The sequence below is a fragment of the Pteropus medius genome, unplaced genomic scaffold, assembly GCF_902729225.1.
Source record: "Pteropus medius unplaced genomic scaffold, Ma_sr-lr_union100, whole genome shotgun sequence".
Classification (NCBI taxonomy): domain Eukaryota; kingdom Metazoa; phylum Chordata; class Mammalia; order Chiroptera; family Pteropodidae; genus Pteropus; species Pteropus medius.
Window position 1 is genome coordinate 14,913,280 of NW_024345601.1, and position 23,971 is coordinate 14,937,250.

At 37.1% G+C, this 23,971-nt stretch overlaps 1 protein-coding gene across 1 annotated transcript in view; it reads right to left on the reverse strand.

The window, feature by feature from the left end:
* Positions 1-23,971, reverse strand: part of NCKAP5 (NCK associated protein 5) — a 744,993-nt gene that overhangs the window by 660,084 nt on the left and 60,938 nt on the right.

Genomic DNA, 23,971 nt, shown 5'->3' on the forward strand with positions numbered 1-23,971 from the left:
ATAATTCATATTAGTGTTTTTTATTTATGTGACTTACTTTCAATAAAAAAGGTATTTTCATTGGAGTGACATGCTCTCAAAATTTCAATGCCTTTCCTCTTTTTTGTCAAAGGACTCCATAGTTATTAAAGTTCCCCCAAAGCTTTGCATTCCCTAGCCAATCAAAGGTCCTCATCCTGAAAAGAACGAGATGGCAAAAAGCCCTTTGTGACATACCCCTGTCTACTTAACCAGCCTTACATCTTGCTAAATCTATTGCTTACAAAGAAGAAACGGTGTTTCTCTCTATTCAGTTATTTCCAATTTGATATGCCTTTGCAAGGAACCTAGTGCTAGAGACATTACCACGTTCTCAGATCAGGGGAAGTAAACACATAGAATGGAATGGTCAAGCTTCCGGGCACAGGGAGATTCAAGTTGTGGTTGTTAAGGTATAAACACTCAGAAAATGCCAGCTTTGACGACCTGACAGTGTTTTATCCTGACCCCTGGTGTTTCAGTTATATAGATAACGTGGCTTCCTCTAATGTTTTTTCATTATAGGTTAAATTCCTTCTATGTCAATCTTTTATCTAAAAGTACTGTTGATTAGATACTATGTCTCTTACCTTACCCCTAGCCAACTGGTTTTCCATCCCTTACCTAATCAGAGCTCCCACTACAATGCCCAGGAGATGATGCGAGCCTTGCCTACATCCCCTTCAAAGTTATCTTCCTTGAGTCTCAAACTTTCAAGACCATAAGTTATGCTTTAGTTTGAAATGTAGCTGGTCATAAAATTTTAGTTATTGTTTCCTCCTTATTTTACCTTACCGATCATGATGCAGAAATTTAACTGAGTAAACTTCTAGAAGTAATTGTAATACAGCAACATAAAAAATTCTAAGAGCAAAGATAAAGTCACCCACAATTTCACTATCTGAACTTTCTCCCTTCTACCATTTTAATGCACCAAACTACCCTTTTTGTCCATAATTATACATGCTTGCAATTATATTCTACATGAAATAATGCATACCTTTAAATTTTGCTTCTTTTCATGACATCATCAACATTATTTTCCATGTTGTATTCTGGGGTTTATAACTATCATTTCTAATATCTGTATAATTTTTCTTTAGATTTCCTATAAATTATTTCGTTATCAAACAATAGTGTGGCTTTTTCTTTTTCTCATTTAAAAAGTTCTGTGAGGAACATCTTTGTGCACATGAATTTTTAGTACTTTGGTTATTTTGTAAGGATTGATTATTGTTCCTTCTCCCTTCTATAAGCTCCTCTTCCACCATCCACCCTTTAATAGCTGGGATTCTCTAGGGTTTCATGAATAATCCTCTTTCCATATTTCTCTTATGCCCTAGGTGAGCTCATCTATAATCAAGACCTCACTTTCCAAATTATTCTCCAAGACCCCAGACCTATATCTATTAATCCAGTGAAAATATACCATGTAATCCCCACTGAGTCCTCAAATATTTTCTTAAATACTAAATACTAACTTCTCCTAGAAATTGTTCTACTTTCTGGGTGGACATTCTCAGTATCAGCACCCCCATCCATCCAATAGCCTAGATTATCACTACGCTAGGAATCTTCTCTCTCTCTTCTCCATATCCAACAGATCTCAAGTCCTCTTCAGTGCTGCCTTAGAAATCTCTTTCACACCTTGGGTTGCTTCTCTCACTGGGTCTCACATGGCCACTCCACTGCCTTGATCCAGGCTCTTATCACCTTTTACTTAGATGATAATTGTCTGCATATGTTTCCATGCTAACAATTTCTCACCAATGCTACCAGTCTGATCTTAAACAAAGGTCCCCCAGTTAAAACTTTTACTAGGTTTTTTGTTTGTTTGGTTGGTTGGTTTCTTTTGTTTGGTTGATTGGTTTTTGTTTATTTTTTTGTTTTGTTTTGTTTGCTTATAGCATTGTCAAGCTTTAGTATGCATCGAAATCACCTGGAGGGCTTGTTAAACCAGAGAATATTGGGCCCTGCCCTCCAAAGTCTCTAATTCAATAGTTCTGGGTGGGGCCAGAGAATTGGCCTTTCTAATAAGTTCTCAGGTGATGTTGATGCTAACTGTCTGGGGATCACACTTTGAAAACCACTAATCTAGAAGATAGTAGTTAACTTTCCAATTGTGCACATTTTAAAATCCAGACTCAGTTTACTCTTCCTGCTTTACTTTGTGGAACCCATCTAGTGAAAATTACTTTCCTGCCATACTAAATCTGCCAACTATGCTCAGTTCCTGTCTGCTTCCAGAATTGTCCCTCATTGTATATGGTTGCCTCAATGACCTTCATATCCAAGTTTTCTTTTTTTATTGGCAAACAACTACTATAAAATTATAAACTCAAATATGTATCTGGACCAAGTAGGTAGTACAAACGCATAAAACAAGAAAATGACAACATGAAGAGTTCTATTTAAAGAAGCAGCCCCTATCACGCTCCTCTCTATTATCTACTTGAGGCTACTGATGAGTGTTAAGTTTGTTTGTTTTTTTTTTTCAAAAGAAGCCAGAATCCCATATTTCTAAGCAAAAATCCAGGTTCCTAAATATTGGCAATGGATTAAAAAAATTGAAACTCGTGAAACCTTATGCTAGCTGAATTTAGCCCAAGGCCCATACATTTGCAATGTGGTCTTCTCATAACTAAGTCCAATATTTGTTCCTCAATGCAACTTTCCTGATGCATTGCTCCAAATCTTACACTCAGTGCTCACACACTCATGTGTACACACATATACAGACTTAATAGTCCTGACCTTTCTGCTTCTATGGCACTTTGTTAAAATTTATATGAAAGCATTTATTTTAATGAAACTATCATTGTGTTACTACCACCACAAAGAAGCTCAAAAGGAAAAACTAGGTCTTATAATTCTTTTATTATTATTTCCAAATGTAGTACACCCAACAAATATTTGTTGAAGGACAGAAGAAAGATTAACTAAAGGTAAATTCTCTTTTCATGACATGGCATACAGTATTCTGTCCCACATATCATAACTCCCCATTGTTTGTATTTCCTTAGTGACATGCTAGATTTCCCATGATGAAACATCCAGATTTCAGCCATGCTTTCAACAGATGTACAGAAAAATGTTGGTCCAAGTAATCTAATATAAACACTGGAAGCATTTGGATCAAGCAGCATTATCTTGGCCTGTCTTTCAAGAGGAAAATGATGGGTATGATTGATGACAATGACTAAAGGCATCAGTATTCCCTTATCATAACGCCAGGTAATCTTTCACATGTATGCAATTAATCACAGCTTTTAGAAATAGGAAGATTTATGCATAAACCCAAGAGCCAGCTGTCTCTTACCTATTTAATCCAAAACAAAAACAGCAAAAAAAAACAAAACAAAACAAAACAAAAACAAAAAAAAATTCTGTACTGTATCTGAAAGAGAGGAAGTCAAACCAGCAAATTCTTCTTTATTTTCCATCCATGACTTTCTTTTACTCCTGGAGTTGTCCAGCCTCCTTAGCTTGTATGTGATTTGAAAGCCATTAAATATAAAGCTATAATTGAATTTAACCAGAGGGTTTCTTAAGCCCTAAAGGTCTTTTACTAATAAGAAAAATCTATTGTCAATGGTGCCCTTTGATTCATTCTTTCAGTACAAATAAAACTCATTGCAGAGTAGAATGCAAAATCAGGTTTCCCTTTTATCTTTCATCGAGCATTAAAGCATGGGGAAAGAAAAAACACTTTAAGATAACTGTGCTTTTCTTCAGTTATAAAATATAACTTCATAACCTGTAAGGCTTTTTATTAACCAAGGTTCATCTATCTAATTGGGGAGCCCTTGCATTGGAGAGGCTCATGCCAATTTGATTTTGCTAACAAAAATTTCAGTTTCCCGAGCCTTTATCAGTAGCGGATAAGCATGTAATAGTCCTATATACTACCTTCTGCACCTTCACGTTTTAATAGAGGAGCTATTCCTCCTACTTTTAATTTATTCTTCATACATTCTTCCTCGAGAGCCAATGATATTAATCAGCATAAAAGAAAAAAAAGAAAAGAAATTAACAGGTAAAATAATATTTTTAAATGTTTAATAGAGCCATCCATCTTTAGTTTGCCTTTCCCCATTCACACTGAATATACTTCATGCTCTTATATAGCACATTGATTTTTACATTATGAATTAATATTTTCTTTATGAAAATACATCTGATTTCCCGGAACCTCCAATATATAGTGCCTAAATCAATAAGGTAGTTGCTGATCTGTTATAATTACCCCTTCTCTTTTTGAACACTTTCCCATCATGAGCTAGATGTCAGTCTAGAATTCATACCATGGTCCCGCATTTGAAACCACCAGGCCACCACAACAGCATCTGCCCAGACTTGCTCTATGCATCCTTTCCTTCCTTCACTTCTTTTGCTACAAACCACACTTTTAATAGTGATTTCGCCCTTATGGAGAAAACTTAAGGTTGGTCTGAACTATCCTGGACAGGAATTAAACACTTTTTCCAAAGCTATAGAGCAATATGACCCTAATTTTACTTTCTTAGAAGAGAAAAGAGGTGAGCATTGTCCTTGAGTCCAGGTGTCCTAGCCTACTGAGCCTGACTAGTTGGCTGCTCCCACTATAGTTTCAAGGTCAATGGACTCTGACCATTGACTTTAATGCAATTGGAGAGCTGTACCTTCTCCCTTCGATAAAATCTTCTTGGCTGATTTATTTCAGCTTGGATATTCCGCTCTATCTCATCCAGGAAGACCAAGTTGCTTTTGGTGCCCCGCCCATGACTTCTACGTATCTTCCACTAATTGCTGAATTTTACAGGACCTTTACATGACAGTGTTTTTCATAAACACTCTCCTGTTATTCAGTTTCACATGGATCTACATTATACATTTAAAACATATAAGGAAAATATGTACCCCTGTGAAAAGAACCAAACTTTCAGAAACTGGCTTTAAACTCACGTCCTCTTTCAGGTCTATCGCCACGAATAACACCTGGCTCCAATCATGCCAGCAAGACCCCTGCACTCTATTCATATCAGTACCTATTTCTGCACTATTATATACGTTCCTAAAATATTTATTTACATTTTTCTAAGAAAGCTCATTTAATAATGAACTCCTTAAGGACAACGACCTTTGCTTTCTTTAAAATTTTCTTCAAAAAGTATAAATAGAAGCCTGGATATGGAGTCAGTAACTCCACCACTTACTAGCACTGGAACCTTGAGCCTTTCTATTAATCTCTCACAGGTCTGGTCTCTTATCACTAAATGGGATAATCGTCTGCTCTGCCACCTCAACAGGCAGAACTGTAGGTAAAGATCATAAAAATTATAGTCTGCCAGGGCACTATGTAAACTGCCAAGGCTCACATAAATGCTCTAATTATTATGCTCAATAAATACTGCTGACATACAAACCAGCAAATATTTAAGATAAGACACACAGGACAATGGTTTTACCATTCTTATAGTCAACTAATATGCATTTTAAGTTTTCATCTCCTTTCTATGCTCATGAAGAAGATGGAGGCTTAAACAAAAATTCATAAGGTTTAAGGAGGCATGGACAATAGACTAATGGTTACCAGAGAGTAGGGGAAGTGGGGAGGGGAGAGGTAAATGGTGTGAAGGGGGTCAAACATGTGGTGACAGAAAGAAATCTAAATATGGGAAGTGAACACACAGTGTAAATATATATATATACACATATACATATATATATACACACATACATATATATACGGGTGTGTGTGTGTGTGTATGTGTGTATATATATATATATATATATGCCTTACTGTTAAAGTGTACAGCTGAAACTTACTGGATCTCATTAATGTCACCATAAAAAAAATAATAAAAAAATAAATATAAATAAATCTATAAATAAATAAATAAATAAGCAAACATTTTTTCTAAAGAAAAAAAATTAAGAAGAAGGCATTAGAAATGTGTAAAAAAGACCTAGCATAAGATTTTAATAAGGCATGCTGAGGGCTGTGGCAAATTGGACGATCCTTGTCTTTTCTAAAGCAGGAAGCTGGCACTAGTTCCAATTAATTGTACCACACAGGAAGGTGAGCCAAATATTTCAAGAGAACAGCAATTTACATTTGTAAGTGAAATATCTAGATTGTTAAATTGTTGGCCTTTAATTAAGTTCTTGAAATAAATAAATAATGGTCAAATGTATCATTAATGAATATGCCCCATGGATCACAAGAGTTTGCAACCTCTGGCTCAAAGTTTTCAACAGCTGAGTTTGCATGAATAATCAACAAGTGTTCTTGAGCCCTACTGAGAACTAATTCTGAACCAAGTTTTTAGGGGAATATTCAAAAGAAGTACAAGGCTTGTTATCAAAGCAGAGGTTAACTATTTATTATTAAGCACCGAAGATTTATTCAGTTACCTTGAAGTTCACTTAAATATAATCCTTATGAACTTATAAGGTGATTATGATTCTACTCATTTTACTGATGAAGTAACCGAGGCATAGGAGTGATTTTTCAAGGGAACATGGCATAACCAGTAAGAGGTAGAAAAATAATTTTAACTCAGTTCTGGCCATTATTTATTAAAACTCATGTTTCTCCACCATGGAAAAGAACTGAATCAAACATTAAAGACCTAGAGAATGACTGAAGTTTAAGCTGGGTGGTAGTGATGCTGTAATAAGACGTTAGAAAAAGGAACACTCTGGTGAGAAATATGATATTCTGAAATCTTAGTGGAGGATGTGGGCCTTGGGTTAGTTTAGATTTGGACAAATGGAGGAGAGGTAGAAGGAACAGTATTAATGAAACCTTGGTGAATATGAGTAACTTACCAAGTTCTAATAAAGCCTCTCTCTCTCTCCTTGTCTCTCTCTCTCTCTGTCTCTCTCTGTCTGTCTCTCTTTCTTACAAGCACCCTCCAGTTTCACTTAACATCTATTAGTTTCATTTGACTCAGTGTCCCTCCATCTTTTGGTAGCAGCACCCTTTTGCTGTCTTTCCTTGGGGGAACCATCTTACCACTATTCTGATCTGGAGCTTCGCTAATGCTGTAGCTAGAGCCACCTGCACAAGGGCAGGCTCAGACGTGCAGAACCCGGAAGTGAAAGGAAGTTAACCCTACACAAGTAACCAACAAGACTAGTGGTGTCCCTCCAGTCCCTTGGGTAGACAGTTCCACTTTTCAGAAGGTACCATCCAGTTGCCCATAGTCATGACCATTTCAATAATGTACCTTTAGGTGGTCTTTCCCTTCTCTGATTCATTCTTGCTTTTCCCCTACTCTTATTCCCTGGAATCACTTCCCAAATGAACTGCTTGTTCCAAACCCTTGACTTATGCTCTGCCTTGGGGAAAACCAAGTTAAGATAGTTTTTCACGCTGATTTTCCCAAACTGCCCTCTGCTCATCTTTCCCGAGGTAAGATTATTCAGTTTTTACTCTGATGCTGGCCTATCCTCTACTCTTCAAATAAAGTCCTTGCTTCGCTTAAGTCAGCCGGAATCCATTTCTGTTCCTTACCACCCTAAATGATTTATAGCTTTATTTAAAGTAAACCTACATTGGATAATAGAAAGTTCTGTATATATACAAATATAGAAATATTGAAGCTGATCAGTGTGGCTGTTGTTCTAGGTGGCAAGAAGTTCTGAAACACTGACAATATTATTAAATACAAAACTAACATTATGGATGAGCTGTACAATCAGCTGGCAAGTGATTCATGATGTTTCTGCCAGTGCCCACACCGGCATGATGAAGTGCTAAAATCCAGCATTTCTGTGATAACTGCATGGGTATCTAAGACTAAGACTTCATTTGATTTTATACCTTCTCTACTAGCTCACCTACCACCTCTCTGAAGTCATTACCTTTTATTGTTTTTTTATCACTCAAAGGCCACTCCTATAATTAAGTAATCCCTTGGAGAGAACGTAAAATCCCTTGGATAGAACGTTTTCTACTTCTCCAGGTAGGAAATGGAGAACAAATGTAAGTTTCAAACTCACATGTCTTGCTTTCCCAAGATATTGTTTATCCACTAAATTATAGAGCTTTTCATTGTCACTTAAAATAAATGGGTCACATTCCTATTAAGTTCTATTATATCTATCACCCATTTATATGTGTATGTATGTATGTATGTATGTATATATGTATGTATGTATGTATGCATGTATCTATCATCTTTCTTTCTCCCTATCTATAATCTATCATAATAATTGCTAAATTGCTCCACATACGTAGGAGAGCCCTTAAAAGTGGCCATTTTTCTAAAATCAGCATCTGAAATTACAAGTAGAAAATCTGCATTATTATAGTTTATCTGGTGCTTGTTAACTCTTAATCTGTTATATATTTTACTATGATTTCTCCAGATGTGTGAGTATATTTCATAAGTTAATATTCTACATAAACTATACTAAAAAAATGTTGAAACAAAGCAGAAACTCCGTGGCTCTTAGCAGTCCCTCCACACAGAAGTAGTCTATGTCTAGCTGACCAGATGCAAGGTCATAAATGTCCACTCACTGAGAAATTTGTAAATAAAGCCGAGACTCCCCCAATCTTCATTGAGTGGTGTGTGTTTTATACTCCACTGGGTTTAAAAAAAGAAATAATGCTAAGAAAATTCCAGCATTTTACTAGGGGTTAATATAATTTTGAGAACTTTACTAATACTTTACCAGAAAATGGGCTTTTTATCTTCTAAAATAGAATCCAGAACAAGTTTGCTTTTGAACAATGGGCTTACTTTTGAACAATGGGTTTGAAAATAGAACTTGCCATTTGAAAAGTTTCTTGAAATTTTCTAGAATGATGGCTTCTAAATATTGTCCTTCACTAGAATCACCGAGGGAACTATTAATATCAAAGGGGATTCCTGGGTCCAATCTTAAAACTATTGAAGCAGAATCTCTGGCAGGTAGGACCAAGTTTCCCTGGTGATTCTGATATTCAGCCAAGTCTGGAAACCATGACTAGAGTCTAGAGTCTGAATATTAAATGTCGTTCTGGCAGTTAAAATTTTAGAGCCTGTGATTATAACTTTATTAATTTCCTTTCGATTTATATTTTGAAAGAAAAGCCTAGATAGGAAATCATTTGGTCATTATTTTGTCTAAATTATCCATTTTGGAAGAGCTCTTCAAGAAGTTTAAAGAGACCTTCGAATGATGGATATGCCCACCAGTTTCTTGACCCTTACATTGCTATAGTTCCAACTGCTGTTCTATCAGAACTGCACCTCTAAAAGGACAGGTCTCGGGGGAGGATGAGAAGTTATTTCTACCCTGGCTGAATCACCAGGATTGAGTCAGAAAGCTGGAAAATACCAGGAGACTATTTGGCTTAGTCCCTGTGTTCATGTAGTTAAGCTGTGCTTCTACGAATTTCAAGGCAGGGAGAGTTCACTGCTGGTGTTTTGATATCCTGATAATGAGTAAATCTTTCCTTAGGACCATCTGGTGCTGCTACCGAGTTGACATGTCCTGATCCCCAATGCAAAGAAAAATGACATTTTCCATGCCTCCCTAATTTATTCCCTGGAACCAAGGAACTACACTTAAAATAATACAAAAGGATAGATTATTATCATAGTAGAAGAATGATACCATAAACAGAACTGTAGTCTGAGTCAAGAAATCTAGATAGTAGTCCCAACACTGGCACTAACAGAATGTACAAGATCATTATACTCTGTGTTTTAGCCTCTTCATCAGCAAATGGAAGAAATCAAACACTTTCTGGCTTGATGTCATATGAGTCTATCATTCCATCATTCATTTACTCCCTCATGGAGGCCTTCAATGAACCACTTAATGAGCTGCATGCTGGATAAAAGTAAGGAATAAGACGAGCATGCTCTCTGACACAAATAACATAAGGAAAAGAGACAAATAATGAAAAAACAATAAATATGTAGTTACATTGATATTATTTCTGGGAAGAAAAAAATGATAGGTCTTTGTGTTTCCTATGATTTCTGTAATCTAAAGGAACCATGTAGGTTGGAATCTTTCCTCCTCTAGACAGCACACCTGGCTCTCTAAATCACTGAAGTGTGGAAAAGCAGATGGCTGGTGTATTCCAAGAACTCTCCAAATGGACAGATTTACCCATTAGCATAGAACTTATCAATCTCATTAGATTTTGGCTTATAGATGACCATATTTGTGAAGAGATATCCACATTTGCTTGCAGAACTATGTAAACAGCTTCCAATAAAGCCAATAGGGTCTCCAAATTTTAGAGACTAAAGAGATGTGGCCCCAGTGTCTAACACTCGGATAGAAACTATTGAACAGCTCAAAGGCATAAATTTAGGCCCATTAGCGTCTAAATTTAAAAAGTGGGTCATGGTCGCAAAATAAACTATTAACACTGGCTCTTCGCTCAAGCACGAGTTGATTGTAAAGGAACCCAAATCCAACAGTGTATGGATAGCTTGGTCAAATTTATCAGCAGAAAATATCTTCTGTGGTACCCTTTTTGCTGAATATTGGGGTGAGCAATTAGCCTCAAATTAATAAACTCCATTAACAAACTATTACTTTATATTGGAGTAGCACTTGTAACTTCCTAATGTCTTCAGAGCAGTTGCCACATATGATATACCCGACAAGTCTGTGAAGCAAAAGGGATGATGTATGCTATGACCTGCCCATCTGAGAGAGGAAAAGCATGGGCTAGTGGGGTTGAGTGCATCACTTCCAAAACATGTAGCTAATTGGCAAAGATGCATACGTGTGTACATGCCTGCACACAAGAACACATGTGCACACAAAGGCTTGTATAGGCACAAGTGTGTGTCTATACCAAAGGGCTGCTATGTAGACACTGGTAATGACAAAGTCCAAAAAGAATAGATGCCATGGAAGAGAATGCATGGACTAGATTACATAGGAGAAAAAAGACTATAGATAGTTTCTGATCATCCTATAAAAAAGTCCATTGCCTTCTTTCTCAGAAAGCTGAGTTGCCAGTGACTATACCAGATGCCAAAGTAGACAGATGTCATGTCTTATTTACTTGTTTGTTTTTAAAGAAAAAAGGTCTTGGGCAAGACCCCTCAGTTCTTGGTTTAATTTCATTTAAAATCTTTCATTATTATTGTTGTGATTGTTAGCAGCAGCAGCAGCAGCATCACCATTTTTGTTTTTCTTTTGGGATAGAAACTGAAACTCCCACAATATGAAGGTGGCCATATAACAATGATTGCAAACACTTGTTCAGTCACCTGAGGTACATAACTGGCAATCCCTCATATGTTTATCTGAAATTTAAAGTATAAAAGTTCCCGAACATACGGTCTGAAACTAAATCCGAGACTATAGATGAGTTAGCATTCAACACATGTGAATAACAGAACTCAGGTTTGGTCAGCTGAATTAACCTCATTAGATTATTAGAAATTTAGATTCTATAACTGGTTGAGCAGTGAACTTTTAAAAATATCTTTTCCTCTCATAAATTATACAAAAAGCCAAGATTTTGATCTAGCTAAATAGGAACAGGCATGATGAAGAGCTCCATATTGTTTTTGTTCTGATAAAAAGAATTCGTAATCTATTCACTAGAATCATTGATGGACACCAATTCATTCAATAGGTCATTGTGTTTCCTGTAATTCAGTCTTCCCACACTTTTTCACAAGGGCAGTCATTAGTTGGGACCCTCTTCGGGGGAGACAAGCCCTTGTAAAAACAATAACCACAGTTTTTCTGAACTGAATCCTGGAAAACACAGCCCAGCATGCTGCAGGGGTGAAAGGCAGTGCCCAGTCCTGCATCTTTGAAAGCACAGCTTAAAAATAGAGTAGGGTACTTTCCTGTTTGGAGAACTCAGTAACAGCTGTTCATTGCCCACATTTCTTTCATACTTCCCTCCCCGCCACAAAGAAAATACAAACTAGCACTGGCTATAGGAATGGACATTATTCAACAGCAATGTACCTTCAAAAATAGCACAGGAAGAGATATAGACACAATGAAGGGGAAAACAAGGAAAACTTAGGAGGAGTAGAGGGAGCAGGGAGGAGATACTTTCAAACAATGAGAAATCTAAAGTAAGCAGGAAGGCAAGAAGGAAAGAACTGGATTTGAAAAGGTTGTCTCTAAGAAGTGATATGTTGGTGTGAAAAGGGCACAGCGGTAGGAATTATAAAAATTAAGGTTTTTGTTAATTCTGACACTAATTAGCCATGCTTTCTTGGGTATGCCCATCTCCACGCCTATTTCATAAAATGGGAAGAGGGGAGAGAAGATAGAGCTAGTCAGTCTCTAAAAATCTCCTCTAATTCTGAAAATGTTATATTGTATGAAAGTATAGAGAATTGGGGTTATTGGACAGTAGAGGAGCTGGGAGGAACACTAGTTTACCTTTCAAATATTTAAGCGCCAGTTCCCTACAGAAGGTCTTTAATGGATCTGAAGATGAGGCAAACTGAAGCATATTCACCTTGATGGCCACCTCTTTCTCCCAACCTAGGAGAACTGCTTAAGGGGATGATAAGAAAGCTGTCCTCATCCCCCACACTATAGTAGCAGCACCCAGAAAGCAGCATGATCCAATCCTCAAGAGATGCACAACCACAAAATTCCCTCCTATCTTCTATGGCATCCACCTGAAAGTCCCTTCCCAAGGCTGACAAAATGAAGATGGCAGAACTCATGGCCTAGAGGCCATGTAGCATGCAGGTAAATAGCACAGGTATTGGAATCAAGCAAACCTGCATTCTCAACTCTGCATTCATTACCTTTTCTCTGATCTTCAATCATTGTTTTTTCCATAATTTCCCAAAATGGAGACATAAATGAAGTTATGAGTTTTAAATGTAGTTATCGAAGTAATCTGCTATTATTTGTTAATGTTACTTTCCATTACTATTAATAGTAATCTACTATTATTTGTTAACGTTACTTTCATGGAGTGTTTTACTTACTTAGCTTGGAAAAATGTTTTTTGTTTATCCTCCAGGTCCTTTGACCTCATGAATCACCCTATTATCTTTGATTTTAAAAAACAAAAACAAAACTCTTCTAGCATGGGATCATCAACTAGCAGTTGATTGCACATTGACTAAAGCTGTATCAAATAGACAAGAGTGAATCTGTAAGCCCCCTAATGCGCACTACTTAGTGAGTGAACCTGAACATTTAAAAATGGGACTTCAATTTTATAGTTAGAGTTCCCTAGAACTACAAACGAAAACTTTTATATCCAGTCCAGATGTACAGAGTGATTCCCTTACACCTCACCTCTCCCATCAAGACAAGGGACACAGCAGATCTTCATTTGGACAACCTCACAGGACAGTGTATTTCCTCTGCTTCTGATATGGTTGAACTGTGCTGAGAAATCAGCCAACGATAAATGGAAACTGCAGGCATATGTGCTTATCTGAAGCGAGGATCTTCGTGTTCAGGTGTGCCTGCAGACATGGGGTTAGATCATCTGAAAAGACCCCCCAATGACAAATTTTCTTAAGTGAGAGAACATTGTGAGGAACTAGTTAATATTCAGGGAGATAACACTTGAAAATGAGATATATGGGGGGATCTTTCCTGGCAGAACTAGGAGAATAGACAATCATAGAAGGATTCATGAGAGTTCCTGGATGAAAGCAAGGCTCTGATAGAACTATATTTTCTAGTAATGTTTACTTCTAACTCACATTGATATGTCTTCTTACAGCAAAGTAGAATCATAGAATTTTAAAGCAGCAAGAAATCTTATACAACCTTTAGTTGAACCACTTCATTCTACTTGCCCAGGTAATTACTTGTCCGTATTTTCGACTAGATTCCAAATAGCCTCAATCTCAGCAAAAAGAAATAACAACAACATATGCCTTTTCTGTTTTTGTTTTGTTTTGTTTTGTTTTGTCTTTTTTGTTTGTTTGCTTGTTTGTTTGTTTTTTGGTGGTGTTTTTTTGCTGGGCACTGAGTAAATCTGTCCAAATGTCCAAGGCCCTAGGTGCTGGAGCCATCAATTTGAAATGAACATGGCAGCGAAGATATGCCTAACGGACCTACCAAGGAGAACAGAACACCGAGAAACCCAGAGATTCAATCTATCTAAAAGGTGGAAAATGTGATAATCAACCCCTTAAACCTGTGGTTTTGACTTCACACAAAAAACTAGCTAGGCTCCAAAGGGGAGATGTCTAGGGTGTTAAGTAAAGGTGTCTGTGGAGGAGGTTGGGCAAAAAGTGCTCAAGATTCAGAAACAGTAGGAGCCAAGGGTATCTCAGAGACAGGGAACCAGTCCTACAAAAGGGCAAGGCCCTCTGCCTTGGTAATCTTGTCCTTTTTGATGTAACAATTCCCCTAATGTCCAAGCAAGTTAGGAGCACTCATGACAAAGTTCCCTCTGCTTGGCATCAATGACCATATCCTGGAGCTGGGAAGAGCCCAGATGTTAGAGCAGCCATTACTCCCATTTCCCAAGTGGAGTCTGTCTAGGTCATCAGTCCCTGGCCAGGCCAAGAAGGGGCCATGAAGAGTAGTTTTGGTGATGGTAGTTTCTCTGGTCCCCTGAGGGAGTATCTATTCCCAAGTGATTTCAAAACTGGTCCAGAAAATGACACAGGTGAATCTTGTCAACAGCAGTTTTAGATTGTCAGGCCTACTGAGTGAGCAGTTGAGACCTGCCCCATGTCAATGATGGTTTGCTCAGAGAAGGCTAATAGAATCATCAAGGTTATGATTGAATTCAAAAGCATCGCCGAGCAAATGGAGCTAGGTGGGAAAAAGTAAGAACCACAGAGAAAAGGCAAAAGGTCCCATCAAAAATTCAAAACACCATCTCTATGGCACAGAGCATGTTCTGCACTGTCAGCATAGTGAAGACAAAGTCTGGTGTCAAGAGACTCGAGTTTGCTCAGAAGAAAAGTCAAGTGAGGACACTGGGAGAAAGAGGCACCTTATGTATCATCATTCAGCATTAAGCCAATATTTTGATACCACTGTGCATAATGAGTCAGACCCAGGCCACTAGCCCCAAGAAAACAGAACCAACACAGTTAACTACAAGTTTTTCTGGTGCCTGATTCCAAGGAAATATTCCTATTTAGCCAAGTCTTCTTCGTGGACTCAAGTTCTGGGTGTTGGCTTTGTATTCGTGAGTTCACAATTTGTTTTTACGGTTTCTGTTAAGGGCTGTGAGGGTTCCTCAAGGTAAGGTCTAAAGTATGTCTGCTTGCTTTCCCAAAGAATCAGAAGAAACCAGAGAAACATAAAGCTGGGGAAATGGGAAAAGAATATAATTTAATATTAAGAGACAGAGAACATGAGAAATTCTTAAATTCATCTCACATTCACCTAAGCTTTCTTACCCTTATTATTCAGTATTCATTCATGCATACAGTCATTCAATAAATATTGGACATTTATGATATGCCAGGCCCTGTTTTAAGCACCAGAGAAACGGTAATAAAAAGCAACTCCAGTGGAATTTGCCACTGGGTATGGGACATGGATAATACACACATAAATAAGCATGTAATTAATCTCAGGTAATGAAAATTGCTCTGAATGAAAATATATCAGGACGTGGGGTTCTTGAGTATCTGGCATGAGCTATTTTAGACGGGGCAGTCAGAGAAAGGTCTCTGGGAGGTAGCAGTTGAACAGAGGTCCGTACAGTGAGAGAGGGAGTTTTGACAAAATGTTAAGGATAAACGAGCCTTTTCTCTGAGATGTGAGCATAGTTTAAGGGGCTCAAGATGACTGATAAAGCTAAATCCAAATTGGCTGGGCTAAGGTGGAAATAAGAGACAACATCGTCACTTCCTTCAATAGCATCTGTAGGTGAGGAGTTGAGCATATTTTTTGCCACACATGGGTATTCAATTTCTTTATGTCTGTTTATAAGGGCTTGTGAAAGTTTAATGTGTTTCTCTGTAAATTTGCTTAAATCTGTTTCAAGCATTTTTATTGCTCATATTGTAGGAGGGCTATTTTTCCATTTCTTCTCTATGTCACTTTCCCCAGGAATTCCCATTTTCTGAAGGATTTCTTGTAAAGCCTTTCTAGCTACTTCAGGCCAGAATGCTTGCTCCTTTCTCTGAGCCAACTCTCATTCTGACTCTATAGCACCATACGATACCTGCTCTGCCAGCACCGGATGTGGATTTACTTGTTTTTTGTGTGTACACCCATGTCATCTCTGGAGAGGCCCTAGGTAGAAATATGGGCTTTGGAGTCAAGAAAGACATGGATTCTAATTCCAGGCCCACCAGTCACTAATTGTAAACAAGTTTGTTAACCTCCACTGTAAAATAGGAAGATGGCACTAGTATCTACTTTATAGTGTGGTTGTAAAGTGGGCACAGTATAATGACAGTGCTCAGTAAAGGGAGTTACTCTCAGCAAGTCTATAGGTTCTTGGGTAAAGGAGCTATGCTTTTCTTTGCTTTTCAGTTATGTTCCCATAGTGTTCAAAACACAATATGTGTCCTCTTAATAGGCTTTGAAGGTAGTACAACATGCTCCAAAAAGTAGTGGATATGGAATATAAAGGATAGGTTCCTTTCTAGGTTCTGTCACTTACTAGTTATATGACCAAAAACAAAAATCACTTAACTCCTCCAAGCCTCAGTTTCTTTATCTATAAAATAGGAATACTCATGTCAACCTCACAGGGGTGCTAGATATAACCCACAAGATAATACATGAAAAGAAGAAAGCATTTTCTGCTTTAAAACTTCTGACTCTGTGGCTCTTAACTATTGCTGATATAACATAAAATCCAGTTATATGAATCTACAATTATTTCAAAAAGGAATTCATAGACTAAGTACCTCTCTCTAACAACTCCTTCCTGAACTGGAAGAATAGGGAGTGATCAGAACCCATCTCATTATTGCCCAGAGCAGATGTCACAAGGAGAAGGTCTGTGTTTAAGGTACATGTGACTCAGCTCATGGCTATCGGAATCCCATGTGTTTCTTTCCAAGGTGAAGGTCATTACTGGTCTCTGTACTGGTCAAACTGACAAATTGCTTTGTGTTTATTTCAGCTTAAGTTCCTCTACCTGAAGCAGTCATGTGATGTTATAAATATCTCACCAAGTGGCAGTGCAAAGTTGGGTGTAGCCAGTGAAGGTCACTGCTCTCTAACAGATATGACCAGCAACATTTTACAATTCTGAATCAAACTCTGACCTTGATGGGATTTACATTTTGCTGATATACTTCAACGTGTTATGGACAGAGCCAGATGTATAGCAGTTGAAGAAAGATAGCCATGAATGCCAATACAGGTCCACAGGGCAGGAAGAAACTAAACTGGGCATGAGAGAAAAAAAAATAGCTGAAAATAACAATCGCCATTAGCCAATAAACAAATATCTCCATACCATTCTTGTTCAAGACTATCATCTTATCCTCACCACAACTTTGGCAAGCTTATGAAAACCAATGACAGCATAAACACTACTAAAATATTTTGTAAACTAAACCTATAGGAGCCATGACAGCAAGGATTTTATCTGTTTTATTTACTGATGGGTCTCAAACACTGAAAATGGTGATTGACACATAGTAGCTGCTCAATAACTATTGAACAACAACAACAAAAAAGGAATGAGTGAATGAGAATCTTATTTTAAAGTTTCTTGATGAATTCCTAGGGCATTTTATACTGCAGTTACACAGCAGTTTCTGTTTAGTCATTATCCTCTTACACAATTAAAAACTTTCCACTGATTATTTTATATAGCTAACTTTTCCATTTTCTTATAATACAAAGAAGAGTAATAAATTAGAATGAGCCATTAGAAGAAAGAAAAATGAGTAGACTGAATAGATGATGTGACCAAGGTCAGGTAGAAAAACGTGATAAGTCTAAGCTGGAAAGTCTAAGCTCAGCCATCACCTAAAGACTGCTCACTTTCTAGGAATTCATAAAGCAAAGAGGTAGAGATCAAGTTTATCTTATTTACCCAATAATTCATTCTAACATCAGGGAATGATATGTTTATAAGAATAGGTTGGTAGTTCTTAGTTTATTCTACATGAATATGCATTCCTTGGCTGGACTTCCTATTTAGAGAAGATGCTACAGACTTCTGGAATGAGGATTAAGAGACCTATTGAGGGCCCCTTTCTAATCCTTTTTAGCATAATACAGACATACATTTGCCTCTGCAACTTGAGACTGACTCTTCATTGCACATTAACTGTCCATCTTTAAGGGACCAAAAGCCAGACAGGCTTACCAATAAATTTGATAACAGGGCCTGCCTTCTACCTTGCTCAAAATCTAGGATTCTTCCCTTACTCTCACTTCTTACACACTAAAATTTCTCAATTCTATCTCTCATAATAGTCTTCTTTGCATGGTCTTAGCTCAACTTATTCTTGGGTTTTCCCCAAACTAACAAATATATATTATATATTTTTCTATTACTTTCAGGTATACAGCACAATGGTTAGGTATTTATATAATTTATAAAGCGATTCCCTCAATAACTCTAGTACCCATCTGGCACCACACAGCCATTACAATATTATTGACTATATTCTCTATGCTCTACTCCACATTCCTGGGCTTATTTTGTGACTATTAATTTGTATTTCTTGATCTCCTCACCTTTTTCACTCTGGCCCCCAACTCCTCCCCTCTGGCAATCACTAGATTGTTCTCTGTATCTGTGAACCTTTATTCATTTTGTTTGTTCATTTCTTTTGTTTCTTGAAGTCCACATGTAAGTGATATCATATGTATTTGTCTTTTTCTGTCTGACTTATTTCACTCAGCATAATAACCTCTAGGTCCATCCATGTTGTTGTAAATGATGAGATCTCATTCTTTATGGCTGAGTAATATTCCAATCATCTATTGATGGGCATTTAGGTTGCTTTCACATCTTGGTTATGGTGAACATAGGGGTGGGGTGCATAAATCTTTACTTTTAAGTGATTTTCTTTGGCTAAATATGCAAAAGTTCAATTGCTGGGTCGAAAGGTAGTTCTACTTTTAATTTTTTGAGGAACCTCCAGACTCTTTTCCACAGTGGCTATACCAATCTGCAATTCCACCAACAGTGTACAAGGGTTCCTTTTTCTCTACATTCTCACCAACACCTGTTGTTTTTGATTTATTGTCGATAGCCATTCTGACAAGTGTGAGGTGATATCTCATTGTGGTTTTAATTTGCATTTCTCTGATGATTAGTGACCTTGAGTATTTTTCCATGTTGTCTATTGGCCATCTGCATTTCCTCATTGGAGAAATACCTATTCAGATCTTCTGCCCATTTTTTAATTATATCGTTTATTTTTTTTTGGTGTTGAGTTGTATGAGTTCTTTATAAATGTTGAGTATTAACCTTTAATCAGATGTATCATAGGAAAATATCTTCTCCCATTCAGTAGATTGTCTTTTTTTTAATTAATTTATTTTTATGGTGGCATAGGTTAACAAAATCCAATAAGTTTCATCTGTACATTTTAACAGTAAGGCATATATATATTCACATTGTGTGTTCACCTCCCATAGTTAGATTTCTTTCTGTCACCACATATTTGAACCCTTTTACCCCAAGTAGATTGTCTTTTCTTTTCGATGATGGTTTCCTTTGCTGTGCAAAAACTTTTTAGTTTGATGTAATCCTATTTGCTTATTTTTTTCTTTTGTTTTCCTTACCTGAGGAGATATATCAGAAAAAAATTACTAAGAGCAATATAAAAGAGTTTATTGTCTATGTTTTCTTCTAGGAGTTGTATAGTTTCCTGTCTTAAAGTCTTTAATCCATTTTGAATTTATTCTTATATATGGTTAAGAAGATGGTGCAGTTTTATTTTTCCCATGTTATCTGTCTAGTTTTCTCAACACCATTTTATTGAAGAGACTGTCTTTACCCCATTGTATATTCTTGCCTCCTCTGTCATATATTAAATGAGCATGTAGGTATGGATTTATTTCTTGGTTCTCTATTCTGTTGCATTGATATGTATGTTTTCATGCCAGTACCATATTGTTTTGATTACAATAGACTTGTAGTATAGTTTGATATCAGGTCAGTAATACCTGCAACTTTGTTCTTTCTGAAGACTGCCTTGGGTATTTGTGATCTTTAATGGATCCATATATATTTTAGGATTATTTTTTCTAGTTCTGTGAAAAATGCCATTGGCATTTTGATAGGGATTGCGTTGAATATAAAAATTGCTTTGGAGAGTATGAACATTTTAATGATGCTTATTATTCCTATCCATGAACATAGTATATGCTTCCATTTATTTGTATCTTCTTCAATTTCTTTTTTTCAGTGACTTATAATTTTCTGAGTACAAGTTTTTTACCACTTTGGCTAAATTGATTTCTAGGTATTTCAGTGTTTTTGATGCAATTGTAAATGGGATTATATTCTTAATTTCTCTTTCTGATAGTTAATCATTGGTGTATAAAAATGCAACTGACTTCTAAATATTAATTTTATATCCTGCTAGTTTACTGAATTCGTTGATCAGTTCTAACAGGTTTTTTTTTTTTTTGGTGAAATCTTTAGCAATAATACTTTCTAACCAGTCTCCATGACTCGAGCTATGCATTACTTCGATCCATTTTCCATACATCCATCCCAGATGTGATTCTAAAAGGCAAGCCTTATTATATGCTAGTGTATTGGAAATCCTAATTCCTTAGCACAGAATATAAGACCCTTCATAATCTGGCTCCTGTCTCCCACTCCAGCCTCTTGTCCAACCTCTCCTTTCTACCTCCTAATTCTACCCAGCCACTTTCCATTCCTGAAACACTCTCATTCTCTCAAACTACTGTGACTTTTCTTATACAGTTATGTCCAAAATGTCCTTCCCACTATAATCTGCTTTTCAATATCCTCTCTATTTTTTAAACCTACTAGAGGTTTAAATCTAGCCTAAACCTCCAGTAGGTTTCCCTAATTCCATTAGGCAGACTCTAGCCAACTCCTTCTGTATTTCCCCATCACCTTCTCTTTCTACCATGGCAACCATAATACTAAATTTAAAATTATTTGTTAATACTTAACTCTCCCTGAGGTTAAAGACTGCATTTCATTTATGTGAACACACACACACACACACACACACACACACTCTACAACACACTTCTCAACATACAACTAATTCTCACTATGGTTTTTGACCAAATTAAACAAATAAATTTATCACTGTCTCTCAGATCTGACCTTTCATTCTCCTGGCTAATAATTTAATTTCCAATTTCCCAGATGCCATAAAGCAGCCACCTGAGTACTTTTTTTAAAAATCAACTGTACTGGTAATGCCACTTGGGAGGCTGAGGGGATAGAAAATATATCCTAATATACCCAGACAAAGCTATGCATCAGTACAAAGGAAAGAACAAATATCCAATTATTATATTTGAAAAGAGAAACCGAAAATACTATAGGATGCCTGGTCTCCTGGCCATTAAGGATATGTACAGACCAGAAACACACCAACCTTTAGTGCAGCTGACATGGGGACTTGACCAAGCAAGATGTGCACAGATTTACACATTCAGAATGAGCTGATAACCAGCTGTTACCTGCCAAGAACAATTATGACTTTGACTCATCTGAGATTTGTAAAGTCCAATGACAGAGCAGCTCATTTAGTTATTGTACCAACTGTTCCTTGACAGCCTGTTTCTGAAGGGCTGTAGTTACTTGTGCATAGAAAGACTTTCCAACTACTGAACAACAGGATGATGTAGAAGGAGTCAATCTACAGGCATGGGCATGGTAGAGGGAAGGCTGAGGCTCAATGAGTCACACCTAACAATAAACCCACTAACTCATCTGGGTATTGTAAATAGTAAACTGGTGTAGAATTACCAGCTAAAAATTACATTTAAAATAAACAAACAGTAAAACACTTCCTTGCTGGTTACTCTCAGGCCAATTTTTTGTCTGCCTCATATAATGTCAAGATGTCTCAAGATCTAAAATAATACACTTGCTTTGACAGATCACTTGTTTATTCAGAAGTTCATTAAAACCAGCAGCATGCACAAAATCCAACAACATTCAAGGCTAAAAATAGTTTTTAACCAGCGTTTTAGTCAAATATATCTACCTAAATGTGTTTAGAGATGATATTAGCAATCAAGGTCAACTTTTTGACATTGTGTATAAACAAGCAGACATTATTTGCTTAACAAAACAGCCCTCGTTGAATCTTGGTTGAATCCCTGATTGATTACAGCTGGAGGAAGCCACGAAGAAGTGGAAATCCTTCTCACCTAAGAAACAGTTAACCTTGTGGGTGACACAGGGGATATTTCTTGAACTCAGGTCTGGGCTACTTGTTAATTTCTGACTAAAATAACCTGCTTTATGAAAATCATATTTTTCATACATATTCTCCAAAGTCCGCTCTGAGATTTCCAGCTCACGTTCATCTCTATCTCTTTGACTATTGACAGGCCTCATTGACTGTTCCCTTGATTTTGCATATAACTTACACATAATCAAGATAATAGAAAATACATCTGACATAATTAAGGCCAGTGCTAACTAAGCACATAGCAGCTACTGTGTGGCCCTTTTGTGGCAACTTAACACTGACAAGGCTTGCATTTCTCCAGATTTGGGCTCCAGCCCATCAGCATCAGCATCACCTGGGAGCTTTTTAGAAATGCAAACTCATAGCCCCTCCCAGACCTGCTGAATCAGAAACTCTGGGGATGAGGTCAGTAATTGGTGTTTTAATGAGCCTTCCACATGATTTTGATGCAGTCTCAAGTTAGAGAATTACTGTATTAGGATTACAACTCTGCATCTATTTGAAAAAAATTGACCGGTTTATGAGAAGAGGGAAAGATCAAGGTTATTATGATGGATTCAAAGAAGTTTTTAAAAATTCTATTATCTTTGCAAAGAACTACTTCTTGAAGAAAATAGTAGACACAGTAAGATTGGGCATCTGAGAAAACAAAACAAAACAAAAAAACAAGAAACAACACAGGGAAATGTTGCTCATAGTTGATATTTCTAATCACCAGGAGAACTGCTTAGCACTGAGTGTCAGGGCCGCCACATCCGCCTGAATTAATTCAGATTCTGTGCTGAATGAATGTGCAAAGCTTATTCCCATGGAAACTGAGCACTATACAGATTGATAGGGTTATAGAACATATAACTGAGCTAAAGAAATTGCCAATTTTAAAAGATTAGCACTGAAAATTTGACACAACACATTTATTTTCCAAATATCAGATGTGCCTCATCTATATTCGAGGATAAAGCCCAGTCAAAATTTGATTTAAGACAAAAGAAAAAGCTTTACTACGAGCCTATCATCTTTGAGCTCCAGCCAAAATAAGGCAGAGGCTCTGTTTTCTTAATACTTCTTTGATGACAAGGAGACTGTTTTGAACGTTGAAATTAAATAGGTTGCTTCGGCTTCCTGCCTAAGAGTTCAGCAAGCCAAGTTGCAGGCATGAGCAAGCTATGAATGGGCTGAATAAGGTACTCACAAATGGGGTTTCCCACCGCAAAACTCTGCCACAGAGCACCCAGTAATAAGAGTACTAAGAGGTAACAGAGCACTAACAGTGGCCCAGCCTCTCCTCACTTTTCTGGATACTCCTTCTATGGTTCTCACTAATCATCTTGCCACATAGGATACTTTTCCTGTATAAGAAAGGGCTTCAAATAGCAGCACATTTGCTGCTGCCATTTCACATAGAAGTTTGTTTAGACCTCCAAAAGATTTGTTTGTTTGTTCCTTAGGCCATTTGGGTATTTCCAAATTTTATATATGACTGTGACCAAAAACAGGTAGGAAGGCAAACAAGAAGTTCAAAGCAGAGCTAACTACGTTTAGTTGCAGGCTCTGTCTCTGGTAAATAACAGAGAAGTAACCAGAGGGGATTTTATCTCTCTGTCTTCAAAGAGATACAAAGAACCTCAGGTTCAAAATGAACAAATGTGGCTCACAGAGCTATGCTGCACTTAATATCTATTTAGATATCT